The 25196-nt window shown below is 38.5% G+C and overlaps 1 long non-coding RNA gene across 1 annotated transcript; it reads right to left on the bottom strand.

Moving 5' to 3' along the window:
- Window positions 1–293: 293 nt before the first annotated feature.
- On the bottom strand, window positions 294–15697 carry LOC139075091 (uncharacterized). The gene is made up of 3 exons (XR_011525139.1): window positions 15380–15697; window positions 14824–14967; window positions 294–1408 (listed from the first exon to the last, which is right to left on the bottom strand). It is a non-coding gene; the product is annotated as an uncharacterized lncRNA (long non-coding RNA).
- Between the last annotated feature and the right edge of the window lie 9499 nt (window positions 15698–25196).

Raw genomic sequence — 25196 nt, 5'->3', positions numbered from 1 at the left:
GAGAGTTGCCACCACTTTCCAGGCCCTTCTAGAACAAGCACCGCTGCAGCCCTGCCCAAAGTTTCCATGGGAAATTCCATAATCTTAAACCAATCTTCTTCAATCCCGTTTTCTTATTTCAGCCATTTAAGTTGGTTTCTGTTACTTGAAAGCAAAGAATTTTTATGAACTCGTAATGTCTAACTCACTGGGTGGCTGTGAGAATTAAATGAGATAGTAATGCTTTGTAAATGGAAAATACTATAAAAACTGATAAGGACGTTACATTTTATGACTGACAAAGACAATAGACCTGGACAAAACAAATGTACTGTTTTTTAATGAAAAACTGAAAGTATTTTGGAGAAAGAAGTTTCTTGACATGGAAAGATATTTAAGATATATCATTAAGCAGATGATCAAGTTACCAAAATAGAAATTTTTTATACCAGGGGTCAGCAAACTTTTTCTGTAAAGGGCCGGATAGCAAATACTTTAGGCTTTGTGAGCCATGCAATCTCTGTCACAACTACTCTATTGTTGTATTGAGGATGCTGCCATATATAATACGCAAACAGAGGAGTGTGTTTGTGTCCCAATAAGACTTTATTTATGGACACTGAAATGTGAATTTCATATAAATTTTACAATTTTGAAAGTGTTACTTCAAAATGTTAATAGAATTTATCTTAAGGTGTTAGGTTTCAGGAATACCCTATTTTCTTCTTTTTGATCACCTATATTTTCTATGTTTCTAGGATAGGCATATATTACGTATGAAATTATTTTTAATTAAATTTTTAAAAAAGGAAAGTGGAGTCATGAAACCTAGTTCATGAAATATAGGCAAGGACGCAGGAAAACGGTGGCGTTGGAGTGTGCAAGCCCTCCTGAGGTGCCCTGGAACACTAGCACTCTTCCTGGGAGCTAAGCTGGATGTGAGTCTCACTGTGGACCATGACTACACCACTGGGACAAAGCAGGGAACCATGTCTGAAAGGAGCTTCCCACAGTAACACAGAGCCACCTTACCAAGTACACTAGCCTCAGCTCTCCTGGCCTCCAATTCTAGAAGTTATAATAAGAACTACCCGAACCTGGAATCATAGTGTTTTCTGGAAGGAAAGAAACAAATGTTAATGAGCGTTGACTCTTTCTTTTTGGACCCAGATGATCAATGAATAGTTGGTTTTCGTTTATAGAAGGGAGCTCGAGGGAGCATCCACTCCAACTCTCACCAGGGCCCGAATGCCTCCATGCAGCAACCCTTTGCAGTTCTCAGCCATCCTCTGTCAATAGGAACATCACACGTGCAGTACGAGTCAGCATCCGTGGTTTGCCTCCTATGTGCCAGGCACCATGCTCTCTCCACCAATAGCTACAGGTCATGTTGTCAATGTCAGTACTGTTAGCATTCAATTCAATATGTCTGAAATAAAAATAGCAATAATAATAATGGTGCTATCTTCCTGGCATCCATTGTCTCATTTTTAAGTCTTCACTTTACCTGTGATGCATAATTACCCCAGTTGAGATACTGAGGCTCAGAAAGGCAAAGAGCTTGCCCAAGATCACCCAGCCAGCAACTGGCAAAGCCAGGATTCAATCATAGGACTGATTCCAAAGTGATAAAGCATCCAGGTCCTAGGACCTTACCATGCAAGTTAACACTTGGGAGCCTGTTAGAAACGCAGTGTTTCAGACCCCACCCCCAGACCTGAAGATTCTAATTCTGCATTTGGACACAATCCCCAGGTGAGCTGTGTGCCCAGTAAAGCCACTGTCCTAAGAATTTATTCTTCAGATTCAAAGGAAAGGGAGAAAGGAAATAAGATGTGTTAAGCACCTGTGGGCCAGGCACTGTGCCATGTTAATATGACTATTTTTCTTTTAATCACACAATAACCCTGATTTCACCCCCATTATATTAACATATAGGTGAGGAGCCTGAGGCTCACGGAAGTTAAATAACTTGCCCAAGATCCACAGTCAGTGAGGGGCAGGGCCAGGGCTTGACCCCAATGACCCCAACACAGCTCTGTCTGCTCTTCCTGCTTTTTCGGGGGGAACTCAAGGAAGCTGGAGGACCATGTAGCCAACTTGGAGGACCACGTAGCCAACTGGGAAAAGGGCTCAGTTAACCTTTGGGATTTGAGTTTACTTCTAATGTTGGAAAGAGGGCAATTTCTATGTTATAAGATTTAAGCTTATAATAAGCTATATTAGGGGACAACAGGTATAGGATCCTTAATTGTGTCCACCAGAAATGAGATTTTTTTTTACTTCTATTAAATTAGAATGTGTAGTTTCCATACAAAGTTTGTCCAAACGGTGCTGAAATGGCAGCCTTTGGAACTGACACATTCCTCATCTCTAATAAAAGTGGAAGCAGAAATTAGTCTCAGGGCAACTACTAAGCCCACAGTCAGCTAAAGAGAAATGGAAGGCTCCGATGCATACCAAGAAATGTCAGATCTTGTCAGAAAAAAGAAAGACCAAGCATTATTCAAATCAAGTCAAGAAAAAGAATGGGACTCACAGGATGGTTTAGATCAAGTGTTGTCCCTGATTCAGATGATAAAGGATATCCAAAACTGCATGGAAGGAGTAGAAAAAGCTGCCACAGGGGCCAGCTTGGTGGCATAGTGGTTAGGTTTGTGCACTCCACTTTGGCAGCCCAGAATTTGCAGGTTCAGATCCCACATGTAGACCTACACATAGGTGTGTTCATCAAGCCATGCTGTGGCAGCATCCCACATACAAAATAGAGAGGGGCTGGCACAGATGTTAGCTCAGCAACAATCTTCCTCAAGCAAAAAGAGGAAGATTGGCAACAGAAGTAGCTCACGGCCGATCTTCCACAGCAAAAAAAAAAAAAAAGAAAGAAAGAAAGAAAGAAAAAAAAGTAAAAGTTGCCACACACAAGCAGGCGACAGAGCCCAGGAGAGACAGTCTGTATGCTGTGCCACCCTTGGCCCACTCCACACATCCTGCCTCTCCTTTGCCTGTTTTGTTCAAGTCTGTATTCCTTTCACCTCAAAAGGTGCCTGGCACATAGTAAGCACTCAATCAATAGTTGGTGAATAAATAAATGAATGAATGGCATCAGGCAATGACTATTAAATATATCAAATGTTGCCCCAGGAAATCTGAGGTGTTCTATAGGGCTCTCTCCAAAGGATTTTGGGGGTCCTGAGAGGTGGGAAGAACAGACCTGCAGCTTTCCCTCCCCGTCTGCTTCTATCCAACTAAAACATCTCTATTTTATATATTGGGCTTCTAAGTAAGATTTGACTTAAAGAAAGAGTATAATCACTAAAAAGGGAAAAATAAAATTTTGAAAATCCCTGGTACAATAGACAAAGATTAATCAAGAATGAAAACGAAAGATTCTAATTCTAACTCTTTTTATCATTAGCTGTGTGACCTTGAGTAAGTTGCTTAACTTTTCTGGTGCCCAGTTTCATCATTTATAAACCAGCCAGTTGGGTTTGGTTAGATTAGTTTTAAGGTCTCTTCCAGCTCTAATGTAATTTTATTCCCTCATTTTAATTACCAGCCAATTTTATTTTTTCTTTCTTCTTTGTATTTTTTCTGATTTGTTCTAATTTCTTTACAATGAGCATGTATTTTTTTTTGTAGAAAGAAAAGATTTATTTTCAAAGACATATAAATTAAATTAAACTAAAAAAATGCCTCCCAAGTATTCCCTGCATTTGCATTGCTTTTAACAAAAGCTAGAAGAGATGTTTTTCTCGCTCTCGCCTGGGGAGAACAGAATTTAAAGTCACGCTGTAGGGAGAGCTGGAGCCTTCAAAAGCAAGTAATGCTTAATCTGTTCTATTTCTGAAGCACAAAATAAAACCAAACAAAAAAGAAAAATAAGCCACCGCTTCACCAGTGCCAAGATTCCTCATGCATAAATAGAGATCCATCCAGAAAAACAGCTTTCTCAGTCGGGTGGGACAAATCCTTGTGTGCTTTTGTGGAAAATTCCCCAGCAAACTGGTATCAAGAACACTGTCTACAGCTGCCTGCACGTATGGCCAGAAAACTACACAAACGTTGTGAGATGCCATGACCTCTGCCCGGCGAGTGCATGAGGGAGAAAGCAGCGCCATCCCTCATCCCCTGAAGTAAACATGGCTGACAGTTCTTGAGTTGACTGCAAGACTGTTGCAAGCAAAACCAGTGTAGGAGAGGTCTGATTTTAGACCTCCAGTCTCCACTTTTTGTGTGTCTTTTCCTGGCCCACTAACTCCCTCCCCATGCCCATCCCACCCACCGTGAATCTTCCTAGTGCTCAGTACTGCTTCCCCACGGACCTCTGGGTAATCCTCTCTCCTCCTCCTTCCTCATTTATATCTCACTCAGGAGGGGACCTTAGCCACAGTCATTCCAAAGTATAACTAATGAGGGGGCTTTCTGTAATAACTCTCCCGGATGATCATACTTTAATGGAAACCGGGAAATGGTTTTCTACTTGCAGAATTTCTGATTTGGGTGAGATGGGTGGGAGGCAACAGGAGCAGGGAGAGCTTCTGGGTCCATCCGAAATCAGATATCAGAACTGATGTCATCATTCTGAAAGTACAAGACTGGGCGTCTCTCTCTTGTGTCTACACACTCTCTTTGGGTGAGCCCTAAATATCACGTCTGTTTTGAGATAGGGAACTTCTGTTCTCTATCTCTCCTGGAAATCCAGATTCATATAATCAAGTCTCTATTTGTCATTTCTATTTGGATATCCAGAAGGAATCTTTCCTATGATCAAAACAGAACTTTTTTTTCCTCAGAAAGTCTTGAGTCTTCTTCAGGGTAAATAGTGTCACCACCCACTCTATTACTCAGCCCAAAAATCTAGGAATTATCCAGGTCTTTGATTTCCCTTATGCCCCACAATCAATTCAATGGCAGATCCAGGTAGCTTTATCTTCAAAAGAATCTCAACAACCATTTCTCTTCTTCTCCACTGCTCCTACCCCAACCTGAGCCATCATCATCTCTTGCCTAGACCATTGCTGTACCCCCAAATATCTCCCTAATTCCAGTCTCCCTGAAATCCATTTCCCAGGAAACAGCCACTTGGGTGTTTTTAGAAACATAGATCCAATCAAGGCACTCTTCTACTTAAAACCATCCAGTGCTTCCCATCCCACTTACAATGAAATCCAAAGTCCCTGCCCCAGCTTACAAAGCCCCACAGGATCTGGTGCCTGCCTTCCCCTCTAACCTCATTCTGCTTCCACTTCACCCACCCCTATCCAGCCACACACTGGCCTTTTTTCTGTACTTCACACCCACCAAGCTGGTTTCTGCTTTAGAGGCTTCATGTGTGCTATTCACTCTCCTGACATGTTCCTCCCCAGGATCTCCCCACGGGTGGCGTCTTCTTATCATTTAGGTCTCAACAGGCAAACTTCCCTGCAGAGAAGTTTTTCTTGACCACCAATCGACAGTAGTCACCAGGTCAGACATCATCACAGCATTGTATTTTAATTATCTGCATAGCACTTATCACTGATATTTTCTTGTTTATTTATTTGTTGGTTTAAGTCTAAGACTTATATTATAATGCAAAATCCAAGAACTTCCCGATTGTTGGCCAAAGTTCACCATTGTCTATCTAGTGCCTAGCACACAGTGGACTCTCAATAAATATCTACCGAATGACCGGATGGATGAATAGTCAAGGAGATAAAGCAAAGATGTTTCCATTGAAAGGAAAGAAAACCATGAGGAAGCCTTCACAGCATGGTGAACTACAGTAGTCTTGACTCACCCCTGTCAGAGCCACCTTGTTTTGGGTGGGAGCCCCAGCCTGAGGTTACTTGGGAGCCTCTTTATTTTCAAGGGCAAGCCAAGATTTCTTCTTCTCTCTCTGCATCTCTTTTTAATTTTATACTGATAATGACATTAAAGACATTTTGAAAACATGAAAAAGCAACCCACAATACCATCATCAAAGCAAAGCAATTCTTTCCACATATACATATTTCCTTTGAGTTTTTATTCATAAGCAGATATAGTGTTCACAAGATTGCAACTAAAAAATATATACTATTTTACTGGTTGCTTTTTATACTTACTATTAGATCACAACCATTTTCTACGCTCCTGCAGATCTGAATATTTTTGTAATATTAGTAATAGCTTGCGTTGACTGAGAGTTTGCTATTTGGCAGGCATTGTTCAAAGCACTAGTATTATCTTGTTTTATCTGCACAATAACTTTTTAAGGTGGGTGCTATTATTACTTCATTGCCTCCAATCTTGTAGCTTCTCCTGCTAGAGAAGGCACTCGCACGTGCACACTATATGTATCAACAACAAATTTCAATATGAGCTTGTTAACAATATTGACTGGCTGCAGCCACAATAATGGAATGCTTCAATAAACTGTGATGCATCTAGTCTGTCTATACCACACTGCCATTAAAAATAACTACATAGAATATATAAGATGGCATGGAAGAAATATTAAGAGAAAAAAGAATCAGAATGATATGTTTACTATGATCCCATTAACACTTATTTTTAAAAGCCATGTGCAGCTAAGTATAAGAAGACCACATATTGATTCCATTTACATGAAATATCCAGACTACACAAATCCACAGTGACAGAAAGTATATTAGTGGTTGCCAGAGGCTGGGAGAGGGAGAAATGGAGAGTGACTACTAACAGGTATGAGGTTTCCTTTGGGGGTGATAAAAATGTTCTGGAAGTAGATAGCGATAATCATTGCAAAAATTTGTGAATATACTAAAAACCACTGAATTGTATACGTTAAAATGGTGAATTTCATGGTGTGTGAATTGTATTTCAATGAAGAATATATTTTTAAAGGAATTGAAGGAAAAAGTTATGTAATATATGTACATATGCAGTTAAATATAAAGAAAGGGGTGAAAGGATATACAGAAAACTGTTGATCATGGTAGAAGTGGAGGTGGAGATATAAAATAAGATAAAAGGAGAGGGTTTTTTTCTGCCTAGTTCTACCTCATTTGGATCACATTATTTGAATAATTTATAATTAGAATGTGTTAATCGATTACTTTAAAATAATACATTGTTATAAAAATGACAAAATTTTTAAAATTCAAATAAAATAAGTAAAATAGACATTAATGTTTAATTTTTGTTAGTCAGCTAACCAAGGTGTTAAGATCAATAGATACTATACAAATGAGAAGATTTCAAGGTAATGCTTCTCCTCCTTAGTTCATTTGGCCTTTAGAGGCTAAAGAGTTTCTCCTCCATAGTAAAAAGAATGACTTTTTTGGACTCGTAATGGATTTTAACATAATACTACATTACTATCTATCTATCTATCTATATGTATAGGTGCTGCCAGCCTGCCAGCTCGAATAATCACACTGGACAGTAAAGGTAAGAATAATTGAAGTGCATGGACAGCAAAGATTAAATCTAACACTGCTATATTTTCTTACTTTTATTTCATTCAACAGTGCAAAAAAAATGCTCAAAATGCAACAGTGAGAAAGTGGAGGCATTATTTATAGATTGTATATGATTGTTTACTTAGAAAAACTGAGAAAGCTTAGCAATGTTGCTCATATATGATTGACCTACAAAAATCAATAGCATTTCTCAATATCAGCAATAACCAATTAGAAAATATAATAAACAATAAGATAAGCAACAAAAATATAAAATAGTTAGGAATTAAGCTAAGCAATAAAACTTACCACCTCTCTGGAAAATAATTTTAAAAATCTAATAAAGGACATCAAAGACTATCAGAATAAATGGAAATTACAATAATTTTAAAAATGTAAATTTTCCCATCACTGATCTATAAATTCCCAATCAAAATTTCAACTTAAACTTGAGAAATTCATCATATTTACTCTAAAATTTATGTGGAACAATAAAGGTCAATGCATAGCTAAGTCAGCTATAAAGCAGAACACTAAAAAGCTGGCCATCAGACCTAAAGACACACAATAAAGCCATAATAATAGAAAAATAGACCAATGGAACAGAATAAATACATTGAAAATACAGTCATGGGTATATGAACACCTCATTTATGACAAAATCCAAATAAATAAGAAGAAAATTGTTTAAAAGAGGGTATTAGGAAAACTCATTCACTACATGGAGGAAAATAAAACTAGACCCCTTCATAACACTATATAAAAAGAGAGGCTCTTGATAGGTTCAAGATAAAAGCAAAAGGATTACAAGGTTAACTGAAGAAAATGTCTTGAACTTCATAAATAAACAAAATATCAAACCAAATTAAAGTGCATACTATATTGGGGAGGGGGTGATTGATTTGGTTGCATCACATTTAAGGATTTCTGCTTCTAGGTGGGCTGAGGGTAAGGGTGGCACCTAAATTAGAATCACTCCACAATTTTTCCAAAAAACTATACAGATTAACCAGAACAAATAAAACCACATCCCTTCAGCATAACCAGACGTTAGAGGACTCCCACTGCAAGCATTTGTGGAGAGTGAGAGAAGGCCAAGAAAACATAGGGAGGAGAGAGAAGGGGCTGTTGGTTCGCAACCTGGGGAGTTCCTCTGGAATTTGAAACTGGCCCTGCTACATGGAGGGCAAGGAGAGAACGAAGGAAGAGTCAGTCCACTCAGATTGGTAGGTGGCACGTTTAATAAACAAGGGAACTCACTTAGGAGGCTTGTCTTGGGCAGCCGCAAGAGGAGATCACACCTGACCGCCAGAATCTCCAAAATTTGTGTAGAAACCTTTATGGGGTTCAGTCACATAAGGCGGCCAGACAGTCTCAGCAACACATTGCTCTCTCGAGGCTGCATCCTTGAAAACGGCTCCAGCTGTGGAAACGGTGGGCAGAACTACATTCCAAAGACAGGGGAAGGGATGAGGAGACCCTGATTGCCTGAGTCCGGTTCAAGGGTCAACCAGCAGTCACATCCTCTCAATGACCTCCTCCAGCAGGGGTGTAGTTGCCTAAGATTGAATTAAAATCACCTCCAGAAGGAGAAATTCTATACTAATTGTGACAAAACTTAATAACAGAAATGACCACAGGGAAGACTTGAAGGCGTGCAGGACCCCAGATGCCAGCCTCAGAAAGACACAACATCTGATGAGGAAAAACCCAGCCCATTAGAGTCTGGGGTGGTGAGGAAAAGAAGCATGGGAAAGAAATTTGGTATCCTACAACACAAAAGAAAATTTAAAAATTAGGGAATACACTGTGACTTTCCCACTATGATAGGTACAGATAGATGATAGATGGACGGGGGAGAGAGAGAGAGATGGACAGTAGATAGAAATCCATTAAAGAAACTGCACTTCCCTTCACAGACAGAAGAGGAAGCTCATGAATTACATGCTCATAATCTTCCCCAAATGCCAACCTGATCCACAAGATAAAGACTCCAAAACAGTCTACATCTACACAAACTTGCAGGAATAAAACTGAAACTCGAAACTGAAACATTTAAACCGGTGAAAATTCTCCCACACAGCCCAAAAGGAACAGCAAAGCAGAAGAAATTACAGCACAATACTTCGAACTAAAGCTACTATTTTCAAACAAGCATGTAGGAATACGAAAAACACCTTATGTCAGATGATCAAAGTCTAAAGAACGGACAGGGCCATAAACCAGGAGGAAATAAAGTAAGAGTGATTGAAAGAAATGGAAGAAAGAGAAAAAAATGGTCTCAGAAATGAAAAATTACATTATAAGTTGCCCTGGGAAGACTATAGTCATATCAACATTTAATATGAGGAAATGAAGTCGAAAAACAACCAAGATAGTAAAAACAAGATAAAAACATAAAAAAGGGTTAAAAAGAAATCAAATGGAAAACAAGCAAAGGAGATCCAATTACATGTGACTGGACTTTCTGAAAAAGAAAAACAAAACAATAGAATATAACTAATATTTTAAAATATAATCCATAAAAATGTTCAGGAAATTACAGACAATCTAAATCCACATACTAAACAGGTCCACCAGATACCTGGGAAAATTCACCCAGAACGATCAACCCTCAGATATAACCTAGTAAAACTTTAAAGATAAAGAAAAAAACCTCAAGTTTCTAGGCAGGCAAAAAGACTAAAAATCTTAAAATAGCAAGAGAATTCAGCTAGTATCAAAATTCCCAGGAGCAATAGACAAATCAAAGTAAGAAGCAAGCAGCATTTGCAAAAAACTCAAGGGGGAAAAATGCGAACCAAAGATTTTATATCCAGCTAAGCTGTTCTTCAATATCAAGGCCATAAATAAAAAATAACATAAAAAATACTTTTACACATGCAAGAACTTGGGGAATACTGTATTCATGAGTCCTTGAAGAATCTCCTAAAGGATGAATCTCATCCAACCAAGTATGACAGAGGAAATTTAGGTAAAAGGAATGATGGTGAGGATGTGATATGTTTAATTTTAGATTAAGACTAAAACAAAAGTGGAGACAAGATGAAGAATAATATAAAATGCCATATGTTCTGACAAAGTAAATACAACATGAATTAAAAGTGGAAGAAAAAGGAGAGAGAAAGTGGAAAGGAGAATAAATTCACTGATGTTGCCTAGAAGTAGTTCTCAAAATTTTGGCCTCTGAAATACTTTACACTTCTAAAATTCTTGAGAACCCCCTAAAGTTTTTGTTTATTGAATTATCTGTATCAACATTTTCCATATTAGAAATTAAAACTAAGTTATTTCCTTATTTACTTAAAAATAGCAACATAGTAATAAACCTACTATATGGTAACACAAATAACATTGTTAGGAAAAATGATACTTTTCCCAAAAAATACAATGAGAAGAGCGGAATCATTTTACATTTTGCAAATCCCTTTAAAGTCTGGCTTAATAGGAGACAGCCGGATTTTCATATGTGTTTCAAACATTTCATTAGCCATCAGAGTGATAACATCATCAGATATCATGTCGCCTCTGGAAAACTTTCACGTGCATTCATGAGAAAATGAGAGTGGAAAAGCAAAATAATTGTCTTAGGACTATTGTGAAAATAGTCTGACCTCACAGACTCCCTGAAAGGGTTTCAGGGGCTTCCAGTGGACCACACCGTGAGAACATCTGTTGTACAGATGAAAGGGAAGAGTCAGAGGATACATTAGAACCTGACAAGCCAGATAATAAAGGTTAACTAAGACAACGATGGAGCAGGGCATTGAAAAAGGTATGAGTACAAAGGTTATCACTAAATACCTAACCCTAATACCAAAAGAAATTTTAAAAATTAAACAGCAAAGCAAAGACATCATGTAGAAAAACACAGAAAATATAAAAATCATCATTACATATATGCAATATTAATTAAAATACAATGACAGAGACCAAACCTAACAAGCATATTATTAATAAATGTGAATTGGCCTAACTCATCATTTAAAAGAAAAATATTTCTAAAATGACTCATGAAGAAACATCAAATTTATGATGTATATAAGAAACACATGAAAAAAAGTGATTCATCAAGGCTAAATGTAAAGGGGTGGTTACACACATAACAGGCAAGTGAAATCAGTAAGAAAGCAGGATTTATCTCAAACAACACTCTGTACCTATAATGCAATGAGATAACAAATTAATAGCAATAGTTAAGAATAAGAAATTCTTTTACCCGGGAGTTCAAAATTTTCTCTTAAACAAATCTTAAGTGAAAGAGGAAATACAATCTCCAATTTCAGAATCTATAAAATGTAATGATAATGAAAATGCTACACATCAGAACCTATGGAATATGTTCAAGCAGTAATCAGAAGAAATAACTGACTTATACACATAGCAATAAATATAAAACAATAAAAATTAATGAATTAAATTACAAACTAAAAATACATTTTTTAAACTCCAGGGGATGCCATCATAGGAGAGCTCCCAAAATATTGTGAGGTTTACTTCCAAAAAATGTTTTTTAAAAGAACAATAAAATTAACCCAAAAAAAGTACCAAGAAGAAAATAATAGATAAAAGTGAAAATTAATGTAGTCGAGAAGAGAAATGTAAGAAATCTAATTAAGTCAAAATCCTTGTTCTTTTAAGAATATTAACAACGCAGACACAATACTAGATCACCTAATCAAGAAAAAAGAGAGGAAAGCACGAATATGTAAAGGGAGAAATGATTAAAAAAAACCATTAAGAAAAAAGGAAACTTTAAAACCATGAGTTTATTTCACACACCTCTATGCAAATAAATTTGAAAACCTGCATCAAATGAAAAATTTTTGAAGAAATATAGTTTACCAAAATGACTCAAGTAGATTTGGATAATTTAAATGGATCCATTTTTATAGGAAAAAAAATAGAGGGGCCGGCTCCCTGGCCGAGTGGTTAAGTTCGCACACTCCGCTGCGGCGGCCCAGGGTTCGGATCCTGGGCGCGGACATGGCACGGCTCGTCAGGCCACGTTGAGGTGGCGTCCTACATCCCACAACTAGAAGGACCTGCAACTAAGATATACAACTATGTACCGGGGCGGGGGGGGGGGGGGGCGCGGTGGGGGGGGTTGGGAAATAAAGCAGAAAAAAAAAAAGGAAGATTGGCAACAGTTGTTAGCCCAGGTGCCAATCTCAAAAAAAAAAAAAAAAATTAGAGAAATTTATCGAGGCTATACCCCACAAAAAAGCACTAGGCCCAGAAGATTTCATAAGGAAACTTTACCAAACTGTCAATAAGCAGTCCCAATGCTACAAAAACTGTTCCAAAGCATAGAAAATGAAGGAAAACTTTCAAAATCACTTTATGAAACAAATATAATATTGACACCAAAATATGACATAGTCCAAAAATTTTAAAAATAAAATTACAGACTAATATAATTTATGAATATTAAAGCAAAAATATTAAATATTTATTAGCAAACAGAATTCATCACACACTGTGAAAATAATACACAATAACCCAGCAAGATATGTTCTAGGAATGCAAGGTACACTCAATATAGGAAACCATTAGCATAAAATAACATAAATGTAAGGAGAAAAATTATAATCTCTTCATAAATGCTAGAAACTTCTTTTTAAAAATTCAACACCCATTCCCAATAAACACACACACACCCCCCCATGATGCTGAAGCCACAATCTTACTTAGTGTAAAAACTTTACAGATATGTACAAGACTTGTACCTGCAAAATGGGTCCCAATGATCCCCTTCCATGTCTTCACTTCTTTGTCTAGCCCCCTCCCACAATGAATAGTGCTGACCTGTGTACCCAATTAGGCCCAATCACACAAGAAACGACGTTGTGCGACATCCAGTGCTAAGTTACAAAAAACAACTGTAGTTCCCCCCGGTTCTCTCTTGGATCTTTTGTCCAGCGGAAGCCAGCTGCCTCATTGTGAAGACACTCAAGAAGTGCTAGGGAGAGGACCACACGGTGAGAAACTGTGGCCTCCTGCTAACTGACTGCACCGCCTTGCCAGCCATGTGCATGAGCCAATTAAGCCTCTGATGTCTGCAGCCCCGGCCACCATCTTGACTACTACTTCCTGAGAAACCCTCAAGACAGAATCAGGCAGCCAGGCCACTCCTGAATTCCTGACCTGTAGAAGATGTGGGACATAACAAATGTTTATTATTATTTTAAGCCACTAAGTTTAGAGGCAATTTGTTATGTACGCAGCAACAGAGAACTAGTACAACCTGGATGAGAAAGCCTTAAAAACACTACTGAAAGACACAAAGTCAGATGTGAACAAATGCAGAGGCAGCCCTTGTTCTTGGACAGGACAACTCAATATCATAAAAAGATCACTCTTCCCTACATTAATTTATAAAGTTAAGGCAATAACAATAAAAATACCAGTGAGTTTTTTCTTTTTTTGAGGAAGATTAGCCCTGAGCTAACATCCATGCCCATCTTCCTCTACTTTATACGTGAGACACCTGCCACAGCATGGCTTGCCAAGTGGTGCCATGTCCATACCTGGGATCCGAACCAGTGAACCCCAGGTCACTGAAGTGGAACGTGCGAACTTAACCACTGTGCCACCAGGCTGGCCCCTACAATAAGCTTTTTTTATGAAGCAAGATAAGTTGCAAAAAAAGTTCATATGGAAGTTAACATGCATGAATGGCCAGGAAAACACTGAGAAAACAAAGCTATGAAAAGGGACTGGCCCTACCAGATATTAAAACACTCCATAAAGCTTGCATTATAAGAACAGTGCAGTACTGACACAGGAATGGGCAGACAGACTGGTGCAGTAGAATAGAATAGAAAGCCCGGGTAGAGACACAAGTACATATGGAAATTTAATATATGATGAAGGTGGCTCCCAAACCCCTGGGCAAATCTGGGCAAAGATGAAATTTTTAAAAATGGAACTGAGATAACTGGATAGTCTTTTGGAAAAAGATACAATTAAATGCATTCCTCACATCATATGTAAAAATAAATCCCAAATGGATGCAGGGCTCTAAATGTTAAATATAAAACCATACAAATACTAGAAGAAAACACGGTTGACTTCATCTATGACCTGGGCATAAGAAAAGTTTCTAAGTCTTAAGATTCGGTTGAAAATTTTTTAAAAGATAAATTTGACTATACAAAACTTAAAACTTTTTCATGAAAAAAAAACCCACAACCAAAGTAAAAGTGACAAATGACAAACTGAGGAAAAATATGTGCAGAAGGTATCACAGATAAAAAGGTATTATTCTTAATATACTTAAAAACTCTTAAAATAAAGGGGGAAAAAATGACCAAAACCTCAATAGAACAATAACTTAAAGGCACAAGCAAACAAGTCATAAAAAGATATACAATGGTCCTTAGTCATAAAACTATTTCAATTTTATTCATAATAAGAGAAAAGTAAATTAAATTACCCTGAGACACCATTTCTCTTCTATTGGATTGGCAAAAAATTAAAAATCTTGGCAACACATTCTGCTGGCAAGGCTGTGAGGCACTCTCTTTCATTGCTGGTGGGAATGCAAATGATAGAACCTTTATACTGAGGAATTGGCAATCTGTAATAAAATTACATACACATTTCCTTTTAACTCAACAATTAAATACGCATTTCCTTTTAACTCACCAGTTCTAGGATTTACTCTGAAGATACACCTCTAACAATAAGAAAATACATTTGCATTAGGTTACCTATTGCAGCATTATCCGTAAATGCAAAATATTGGAAACAATCTAAATGTCAATACATAGGAGATTGGTAGAATCAGTTATGATACATACACACAGTGGAGTGATGTGCGTTGGTAATAAAGAATAAAGGCCATCTCTATGAGCTAAGGTGAAGTGAGTTCAGCACATATTGATAAGTGACATAAGCAAAGTGCAGATATATTTATATTTCCATAGTCACAAAGTGTTTTTGTAAAGGTAGTTCATTACACAGGGAAAAAGGATCATTGGCAGACTCACCTTAATCAAGCAACCAAAGTTAACACCTTCAGTAATGGTATAAATTGATACTATGTGCCTCCTGACATGATGTCCTGAGAAGAAAATATCACCTTTGTAGTATTTCTGCAAAAAAATTCATAATCATAAAAAACATCACACAAACACAAACTTAGGAACAGTCTATAAAATAAAATGTTAAGGACACGAAAGATAAAGATTCCTGAGGGACAGAAAGGAAGAAAGGAGAGAAAAGAGATGTGACAGGTAGAATCTTGGATTGGAGGAATAGCTATAAAATGTAATTGGCAAAATTTGAACTTGGATAGTAGATTAGATAATAATACTTAATTAATGTTAAACATCCTGATTTTATGCTTATACTCGGGTTAAATCTTGGTCCTGTTCTTAGGAAACACTCACTGAAATACCTTGGAGGAAGGAAATACTATGTCTGCAATCTATCCACCAATGGGTCTTTAAAAGTATAAATAATGGATGTGTGTGTGTGTATCTGTATATATACAGTTGGCCCTCTCTATCCACAGGTTCTACATTCACAGATTCAATCAACCATTCAACCAAGCACAGATGGAAAGGCCTGCAATGGTTGTATCTATACTGAACAGGTAAACCTTTTTTTTCTTATCATTATTCCCTAAACAATACAACAACTATTTATATAACATTTACATTTAGATAATACATAAGTATTATAAGTAATTTAGAGATGATATAAAGTACGCTGGAGGATGTGTGTAGGTGATACGCAAATACTACACGATTGTATATGAGGGACTTGAGCATCTATAGAGAGAGAGAGAGAGAGAATGACAAGCAAATGAAGCAAAATGCTAAAATTAGTGAGTCTGAGTAAATAACATACTGGAGTTCTTATGAATTACTTTTGCAACTTTTCTGCAAGTTTGAAGTTAAAAATAGTTTTTTAAGTGTGGATTTCTGTTTGACAAGTGACAACATGGACAAAGTTCACCAGTGTTTGAAAGCATGGGAGAAGGTATTTGGAATGTCTAAAACTCATAAGGCCTTGACTGGATGTAAAAGGAATTCTTGCAAAGCAATAAGAAAAAACAGCAATCCCAATAGAAAGAAAGACAAAGGCTATGAAGAGACAATTTACAGAGGAGGAATCCCCAAGAGCTATCAAACATGCAATAAAGTGCTCAGAGTCATTGATAGTTTGAGAAATGCAAATTTAAAAAAAATAAGATATCACAACTCTGTTAACTCACAAACATTAGAATTCTAAATAATTCTAAGGGTCACTAGAAGTGTGGGGATGTAGGAACACCTATACATTGCTAACACATATATATGGTGATATAAATGGTATAACCACTCCTTTTAATAATCTGGCATTACTTAATCAAATTATACATACACTGTTAAAGAAAAACTTCACTGGACACTTGTTAAAAATGTCAAGGGGGGCGCCGGCCCCATGCCTGAGTGGTTAAGTTCGTGCACCCCACTGCAGCGGCCTGGTGTTTCGCCAGTTCAAATCATGGGCATGGATATGGCACTGCTCATCAGGCCATGTTGAGGTGGCGTCCCACATGCCACAACTAGAAGGACCTGCAACTAAGATATACAACTATGTACCGGGGTAATTTGGGGAGATAAAGCAGAAAAAAAAAAAAGGTTGGCAACAGTTGTTAGCTCAGGTGCCAATCTTTAAAAAAAAAATGTCAAGGGGGGCCAGCCCCATGGTGTAGTGGTTAAGATTGGCACACTCCACTTTGGAGGCCCAGGTTTGTGGGTTCAGATCCAAGGCATGGACTACCATCACTCATCAGCCCTGCTGTGGTGGCCACCCACATATAAAGTGGAGGAAGATTGGCACAGATGTTAGCTCAGAGCTAATCTTCCTCAAGCAAAAGAAAAGAGGAAGATTGGCAACAGATTTTAGCTCAGGGCTAATCTTCCTCAACAACAACAAACAGTCAAGGGAGACTTTAAGACATTGCAATAGGGGAGAGAGATTGAACTCAACTCTGCTGAGACAAAAGGCAGAAGAACTTTTAAACGCTGGGGTGAGCTAACGGGAAAGTACCAGAGGACACTGTGAGGAGGTTGGTCAATGTGATTGGGCCATCTGTGTTTGCTAATTGTCACTTTTCAAAGTTAGGATCCTACCCTCCCACAGAGACTGGGAGATAGGGATGCTGTCTCCTTCCATGATTACACTTAAAGGGATGACTCCCAGATCCTTGAGAAAGGCATTTTCTGAGTTACAGAGTATCAACAACACAATTACAAGTTTTCTAAAGTAAATACTCTAAGAAAAGGGAGGTCAGGGGCCTATAATCAGGAAGAAACTTGTCTAAAGCTTAGTCAAGCTGAGGGGAAAGTTAAGGCAATCTTGGTCAACACCTACCAGCAACTCCATTCCTGAAGATGGATGTATGGATAGATAGACAGAGAGATAAATAGATAGATAGATAGATAGATAGATAGATAGATAGATAGATAGATAGATAAAGTAGGCAGGCATATATTTACAAGTATGTCCACTAAAGATTGTATTTAGAACCAGGGAGTTGGAGCCCATCATGGTGCCCAAGAATGGATAGGTCAAGTATGGTGGATACATACTATGCAGATTATGAAGCAATTGTTCTGAACCATAGCCCCTGGTTTTTACATCAGCTGTAGCTTTTTAAACCAGCTGTAGCTTTTTACACTGACAGCTTCCCACCCTGCCACTTGTCTATCAACTTTTCAGACTTAGGCTTTCTCCCAAACAGGGAAACTGCTTTGCCCACAAACACTGTGCACTGGCTCTTAAGGCTGCTGTCTGGAAGTGACTCATGTCTCTTCCAGTAACGTTTCATTGGCCAAAGTAATTCACATGGTCATGCCCAATTTCAAAGAAAGGAAGACAACTGCAATTCTACCACATGCCCAAAAGGTAGAGAGCAGATAATATTTAATGAGCAGCACTAATGACTAGGACATTCTCAAAATGCCTGACTAAGGTGGTTTTGACTAATCGTGAGTGACATAAAGATCCATGACAAGGAGTCATTTGTAATTTTACTGAGGCATGAATTTGAATCACACATGTGAATGAGGATGAAACTCATTGGAGAGAGCACCAAAGCAAGTTTCTTATCTGTGAATGAACCACCAACTGCCCAACATCCACATCACATCATATCATATTGCAACTTTGTTGTTGCAAATGCACTAATGCTCAGGAAGTATACTTAGGTTTCACAGGGGAAATCATCTGCTGTAAATTTGAGGACTATCAGAGTTCTTGAGACATATCTCTTTTTGAACATAAGGGTCCATTCATTGATTTATCAGTCACATTATTGATCATGGCAAAGATTCACATCAACTACTGTTCTCAGCCACAATGCCTCTCCAGTCATAAGATTCATGGTGACTAAGATGTATACTGACTGGAATTCAACGAGTCCAATGTATCAGAGAGACAGTCATATATCAAAGTGGTCTGAGCACTGTGGAGCTCTTTATCCCTAATTGTTAGAGAGTGTGACATGGGAAAGAACATAGGATTTGGAGCACAAAGACTCACTCACTGAATAACCTTAGCACGACAGCGAACTATTCTTAGCCTCAGTGTCTTTATCAGAAAATGAGGCTGCAATATGCAGGTCATTTCTCTTCCTTGTCTCACTTTGTTCCTTTTATCCTTCACTCCTGTTGAAATTATGCTATGAGAACTGTCAAATTTAGCAAGGAGAAGGGTTTGTTTGTGTCCATTTTGAAGAATCTAAATAACTGAGCCTCCTTCTATAAGAGGAGGCAAAGGCTATAAAGGTCCACCTTTCACCTCTCAGCAGGGACCAGAGCACAGGATCCTTGTCCCTGAGTCCAGGAGGCAACCAGGCCCTCAGGAGTAGCAAGGACAGAAGGAGATCAGAGAAAGTAGGAGCCTCTGAAAGACCTCCTAAAGTAGACTGAAAGGAGGCTCAATGAGGAAAGCAAATTCTGTTGTACATTACCTGCTGTATTTTCTTACCTGCGTGCCCGTCTGGACATTCCATGCACAACCAACGGCTACAGTAATAACTCCATCACTAAAGGCAGCTGTAGACCAACAGGTTTTCAAACTATAAAGTGTTATAAACAAATGTGAGGGGTTATAATTATGATCTCAAGGATTATAGAGTGTGTCTGCGGCAAATTCCTCCAGAGGGCAACTGGGGAGGGGCATATTTGAAGCCCTTTAACTTGCTAGATCTAGAACCATACTTATAGTTTTCATGTCCTGAGCCCTTCTCCCATCTGCTTTATCAAGGACTTTCTTTTTTTTTTTTTTTGTAAAGGAATGGGAAAATATGACATTGATTGAAAATATTAACAAATTTTGACAGAATTTTTTTTGCTTTAAAAGGAACATTTTAAATACAAAGTAGGGCAAAATTTCAAGTTGAAAGATATTCTGTATTTCTTGATTTAGAGGATGACTCGCAATTTGAAATGGCTGAGATTAACTTTTTTTTTAAAGATTGGCACCTGAGCTAACAACTGTTGCCAATCTTCTTTTTTTTCCTGCTTTTTCTCCCCAAATCCCCCCAGTACATAGTTGTATATTTCGCTTTTTCTCCCCAAGTCCCCCCAGTACATAGTTGCAGTTGTGGGTTCTTCTAGTTGTGGCATGTGGGACGCCACGTCAGTTTGGCCTGACAAGTGGTACCATGTCTGCGCCCAGGATCCTAACCAGCGAAACCCCGGGCCACTGAAGGGGAGCACGCAAACTTAATCACTCAGCCATGGGGCCAGTCCCCTGAGATGAACATTTTAATAAGTAATTCCCTCTGAGACAGACATTGTTAACTTTGAGAAATCAAAATTGTCTTTGGTTTAGTTTATTGCTAATAAGGCTTAGTAAGAAACAAAGAGTATTTGACATATGTTCTCCTTAATAATAAGAGGAGGACCTATTACTAAAAAGTTCTTTTTTGTTGTTGTTGCGGTAACAACAGTTTATAACATTACATAAATTTCAGGTGTACATAATTACATTTCGATTTCTGTGTAGATTACACCACGTTTGCCACCCAAAGACTAATTACTATCCATCACCATACACATGTGCCCAGTCACTCCTTTCACCTTCCTCCCTCACCCCTTCCCATCTAGTAACCACCAATCTAGTCTCTGTATCTATATGTTTATTTGCTGTGTTGTTGTTGTTTTTATCATCTATTTATGAGTGAGATCATGCAATATTTGACTTTCTCTGTCTGACTTATTTCACTGAGCATAATACCCTCAAGATTCATCCATGTTGTCACAAACGGCAAGATTTCATCTTTTTTTATAGCTGAGTAGTATTCCATTGTGTATATGTACCACATGTTCTTTATCCATTCATCCCTTGGTAGGCACTGAGTTTGTTTCCAAATCTTGGCTATTGTGAATAATGCCACAATGAACATGCGGGTGCATATATCTTTACACATTCATGTTTTCGTGTTCTTTGAATAAATACCCAGCAGTAGAATAGCTGGGTAATATGTTACTTTTATTAATAATTTTTTGAGCCTTCTCCATATTGTTTTCCATAGTGGCTGCACCAGTTTGCACTCCCACCAGCAGTGTATGAGAGTTCTCTTTTCTCCACATCCTCAACACTTGTCAATTCTCGTCTTGTTAATTGTAGCCATTCTGATCGGTGTGTCTATTTCTCTGTGCTTATATCTATGTTTTAGTTAAATCAGCTATATCTCCTGATCTTGGAGAAGTGGCCTGATATAAGAGATGCCTTATGAGGTCTAGCAATGTGCTTCCCTCTCGTCACCAGTTCCAAATGTTCCAGGATTGTTCCCTGTGTGGGCTATGTGTCCTTCTGTTATGGTGGGGTTGTTCTTACTGCAAGTGCACAGGAAGGCTACTCTGTCCCCCTGGCTGGCTGGTTGTAAGGCTCAGCTGCATGCTGCTACTATGTTTCCTTCAGTCACTTTATTGGCTGGGGGTAGCCCAAGCACTGTTGGTTGCACGGTCTAATAGCACATTCTTGCTGCAGTTTTTCTGTTACATGAATAGGCCCCCAATGTGGCTGGTTGCTAGGCTCAGGGGCTCACAATTGCTGTAGGCCTCTGGCCTGCAAGGCTGTTGTCAGCTGTCTCAGTAGTGCAGCTGAGTGGGGCCCGCCCCAGGCCTGGGAGCACACAATTGTTTCAGGCATTGGAAGGTGGGGCAGATCCCGTATACTGCTCTTTGAGAAGTACAAGTCTACTGCAGCTGACAAACCGCACCATCCACGTTCCTGCCCAGTGTGCATGCCCCACTCCCCTAACGTGGACCCACTTGCCCTGCTGCAGAGGCCCCACACACTCTGCCAATGCAGGCCCACCCTCAAACACACCCTGCCCTGCAAAGGAAGACCCACTCGCCCCACTGCAGAGGTCCCACAAACCCCGCCTATGCAGGCCCACAAACTGCTGGAGGGTTTGCTGGTGGGTGAGGCTTGTCCCTAGGGCAGGCTGCCTGCCCTGGTTGAGCTGGATTAAATAGGTGCTCTAGAGGGTAGGGTAAACACCTGCACTAACAGGCAAGGAAAAGGACTCCAATGTCGTCTGCCAGTGTCTGTGTCAACATGCCTATAGTAGGTCACAATAACGGCTGCTGCCAACGTCTCAGTCCCTGGGAAGGTGGTCCCAGCCACCTCCTGCCTCCCTGAGACACCCCCAGAGCCTATCAAGTGAGTTTCTTTTCACCAAAGGGCTGTGCACCTTTCTTTCTGGTGATTTTGTGTTGCTTTCTGAAACAGGTGAATTTGCGTGTGGGTCCTTTAAGAGCATGCTTCTCTTTCTCTTATGTTCAGTAGCTTTTCTGGGTGTATTCCCCATTGTTGTTAATAGCCAACAAACCCAGATACTCATCTCAGATGTGCTGAGTTCAAAAGCTGCTTATTGTGGCATAGCTGTCCTGCTCAGATCTCCAACTCCTCCTGCAGAAGCTTCATACCTTAAGATTGCTCCTAGCTGTGAAGTGCCACAGCCAGAATGTGGCTTATTTCCTCTCCAGAAGGATATTTCTGCCTCTTCCACCCCAGTCAGCACCGTCGCTTGTTGTGGAGGTTCTGTTTATCTGGTTTCCAGTTCTCTCTCAGGATTAATTGTTCCAAAGGTAGTTGTAAATTTGCTGTATCTATGGGAGGAGGTGAGTTCAGAATCCTCTTATGCCATCATCTTCCCAGCAATCCTATCAAGGACTTTCTAACACAATTTTGAGAAATGAGTTATTCCACACAAGTACAAAGGTATGCTGTTGGAGAAAATGTTTCCAATTAGAATAATTCTTAGAGTTAGAGCTGGGAGAGTTCTCATAGATCATTTGGGGAAGTGTCCAACAGAACTTTTTGTGATGATGGACACATTGTGTACCTGCGCTGTGCTATATGGTAGTAGCCACTAGCCACATATGGCTATTGAGCACTTGAAATATGGTTAGTGTGACTGAGAAATCTAATTTCCAATTTTATATAGTCTTAATTTAAATTTGAATTTAAATAGTCACATGAGGCTAGTGACTACTGTATTGGATAGTGCAGATTAAGGAAAAGGTTCTTAACCTGGGACCTATAGACCTCCTAGTATCCAAAGGTAGCCTTCAGAAGTCACATAATTCCACCTAAAATTGTATGTGAAATATTGAGTATGCAAAACAATACTATTTATCTTTCAATAATACATAGCTATCCAAGAACAAGTATTAAGTAAATTGGGTATCAATGGGGAGGATGGTACAGGACTGAAAATGAAAATGGGGATGAGAGGTGAAGGTGAAAATAATAAAATAAATAAAATAAAAAGAAGATGGTTCTGCACACACTAAGCATGACAGCAGACCAAGAACTGAAGAGTACAATAACTCAACTCTTTTGTGCCCAATGTACTAAAAAGAAAGAAAAAATTGTTTGTATGGGTGTTTTTCAAGGTCAGAGTTAGCTGTCATCAAATTCTCAAAGAGGTCCAAGAATCCCACCCAAATGTCAAAAATCTCTGAGCTAGCAGAGAAGAACCTCAGAACAGAAGGGATGGGAATGGGATGTGGGTTGGTTAAATGATATAATAGATAATATTTTATCTGACACAATTGGGATTGGCAGTTGGCTGGTTAACAAAGAAAGTGAGAGATTTTATCTTAAAGTGGGAAAAGATAAAAAAATAGTACTCACACATTTAAAATATTTTATTTCAACTTATAATATATAAAAATACATGTATTTGCCTTTTCCAGTCTCCTGGTGTAGAGCCAAGGACTTTTCTTTGTGAATGAGTTCATTGACTAGATTTTTGCTCTACATTTCTTCCATAAATCAAAGCCATAATGCATTTTCTGATTTCCAGTGTGTTTCTCTAAATGGAGCAAGAACATAAAGACACTTCTGAAGCAATCTGAGTGAAGAATTCTTCCTGAACTTCACAATTTTCCAAAACTTTTATAGTTATTTAGCCCACATCTAATATAAAGGCATTTTTTTTTCAATTTAACTTAATGAGTCTTTCCAAAGCAAGAAAGTAGGTTTCATAAAAAACATCCTCTCTCTCTCTCTTTTCTCAAACGTCAACAGTTGTAGGTAGGCAGAATGATGGCCCCCCAAAATGTCCATGCTCTAATCCACAGACTGTATGAATATGTTATTCTACATGGCAAAGGGGACTTTACAGATATGATTAAATTAAGGATCTTGAGATGGGGAGGATTATGCTGGATTTTCTGGTGGGTCCAATCACAAGGATCCTTGTGAAAGAAAGAGGTGGAGAACCAGAGAGTAATTTGAAAATACTGTGCTAGTAGCTCTGAAGATGGAGAAAGCAGCCAGCCACAAGTCAAGGAACGCAGGTGGCCTCTAGAAACTGGAAAAGGCAAGGAAACAGAGTCTCCCTTAGAGCCTTGGGAAGGAATGCAGCCCTGCTGGTACCTTGATTTTAGTCCAGTGAAACTCATTTCAGACTGACATTCAGTAAAATAATAAATCTGTATTGTTTTACGCCACTGGTTTGTGGTTATTTGTTAAAGTAGCAATAGGAAACTAATACACCAGTTTACATAATAGTTAATTAAATTAAATAATTATAAATGCAATGTGCATAAACTAATTTGGGAATAAATACAAGCAACCCTTCAAAACATGTAATTGAACTTTTAAGACCCAAAGTGTACAAGCAAATGAGTGAGGAATATTAGTAGTAATTATTCAGGACCCTGTGGTATCAATCAGCATGTTTTATGGGAAAATGGAGAGCATACATTAATCCAGCCAACCAATCTCTTAATCCAGAAAGAGAGCATCTATTTTAGTGGCTGACTTTTTTTGAGTGGTCACTAGGCACTATGCTAATCATTTTACTACAATTCTGTAAACAGATATGGTTTTCAACTATATTTCACCAATGAGGAAAGTTAAATTCAGAGTGTTTAAATAATTTGTCTCAGACCACACAGCTAGTAAATGGCAGACTTACTAGCCAACACTTGTTCCGTGATCCATCTGATTCGAAAGCCTAAGCTTTTAGGGTCCTTTCCAAACTTGAGTTTCTATATTTTCCAGATGCTAACCCAAATATCTCACTTTACAGATGAAAAAACTACAATTAGTCTAAGCAATTCTAGCTCTATCATCAGAGTCAAGATCACAGCAAGAAATAGAATAATCAAACAGGGTAATTTAAAAGGAACTGAATAAAGGACTTTTCACAAGATGTGTTTTTACATACACTCAGAAAAATATCAAGTAAGTCGAAACGGAGTTTACTCCACCTCAGGGAAAGAGGGCAAATAGGATTGCATGACAGGATATGACATGGTGTAAATAATATAGTTTGTGATC

Source organism: Equus przewalskii, chromosome 13, assembly GCF_037783145.1.
Source record: "Equus przewalskii isolate Varuska chromosome 13, EquPr2, whole genome shotgun sequence".
In the NCBI taxonomy this organism is placed as follows: Eukaryota; Metazoa; Chordata; class Mammalia; order Perissodactyla; family Equidae; genus Equus; species Equus przewalskii.
Note: the sequence above shows the minus strand (reverse complement) of the source record. Positions and strands in the feature narration are given on the sequence as shown.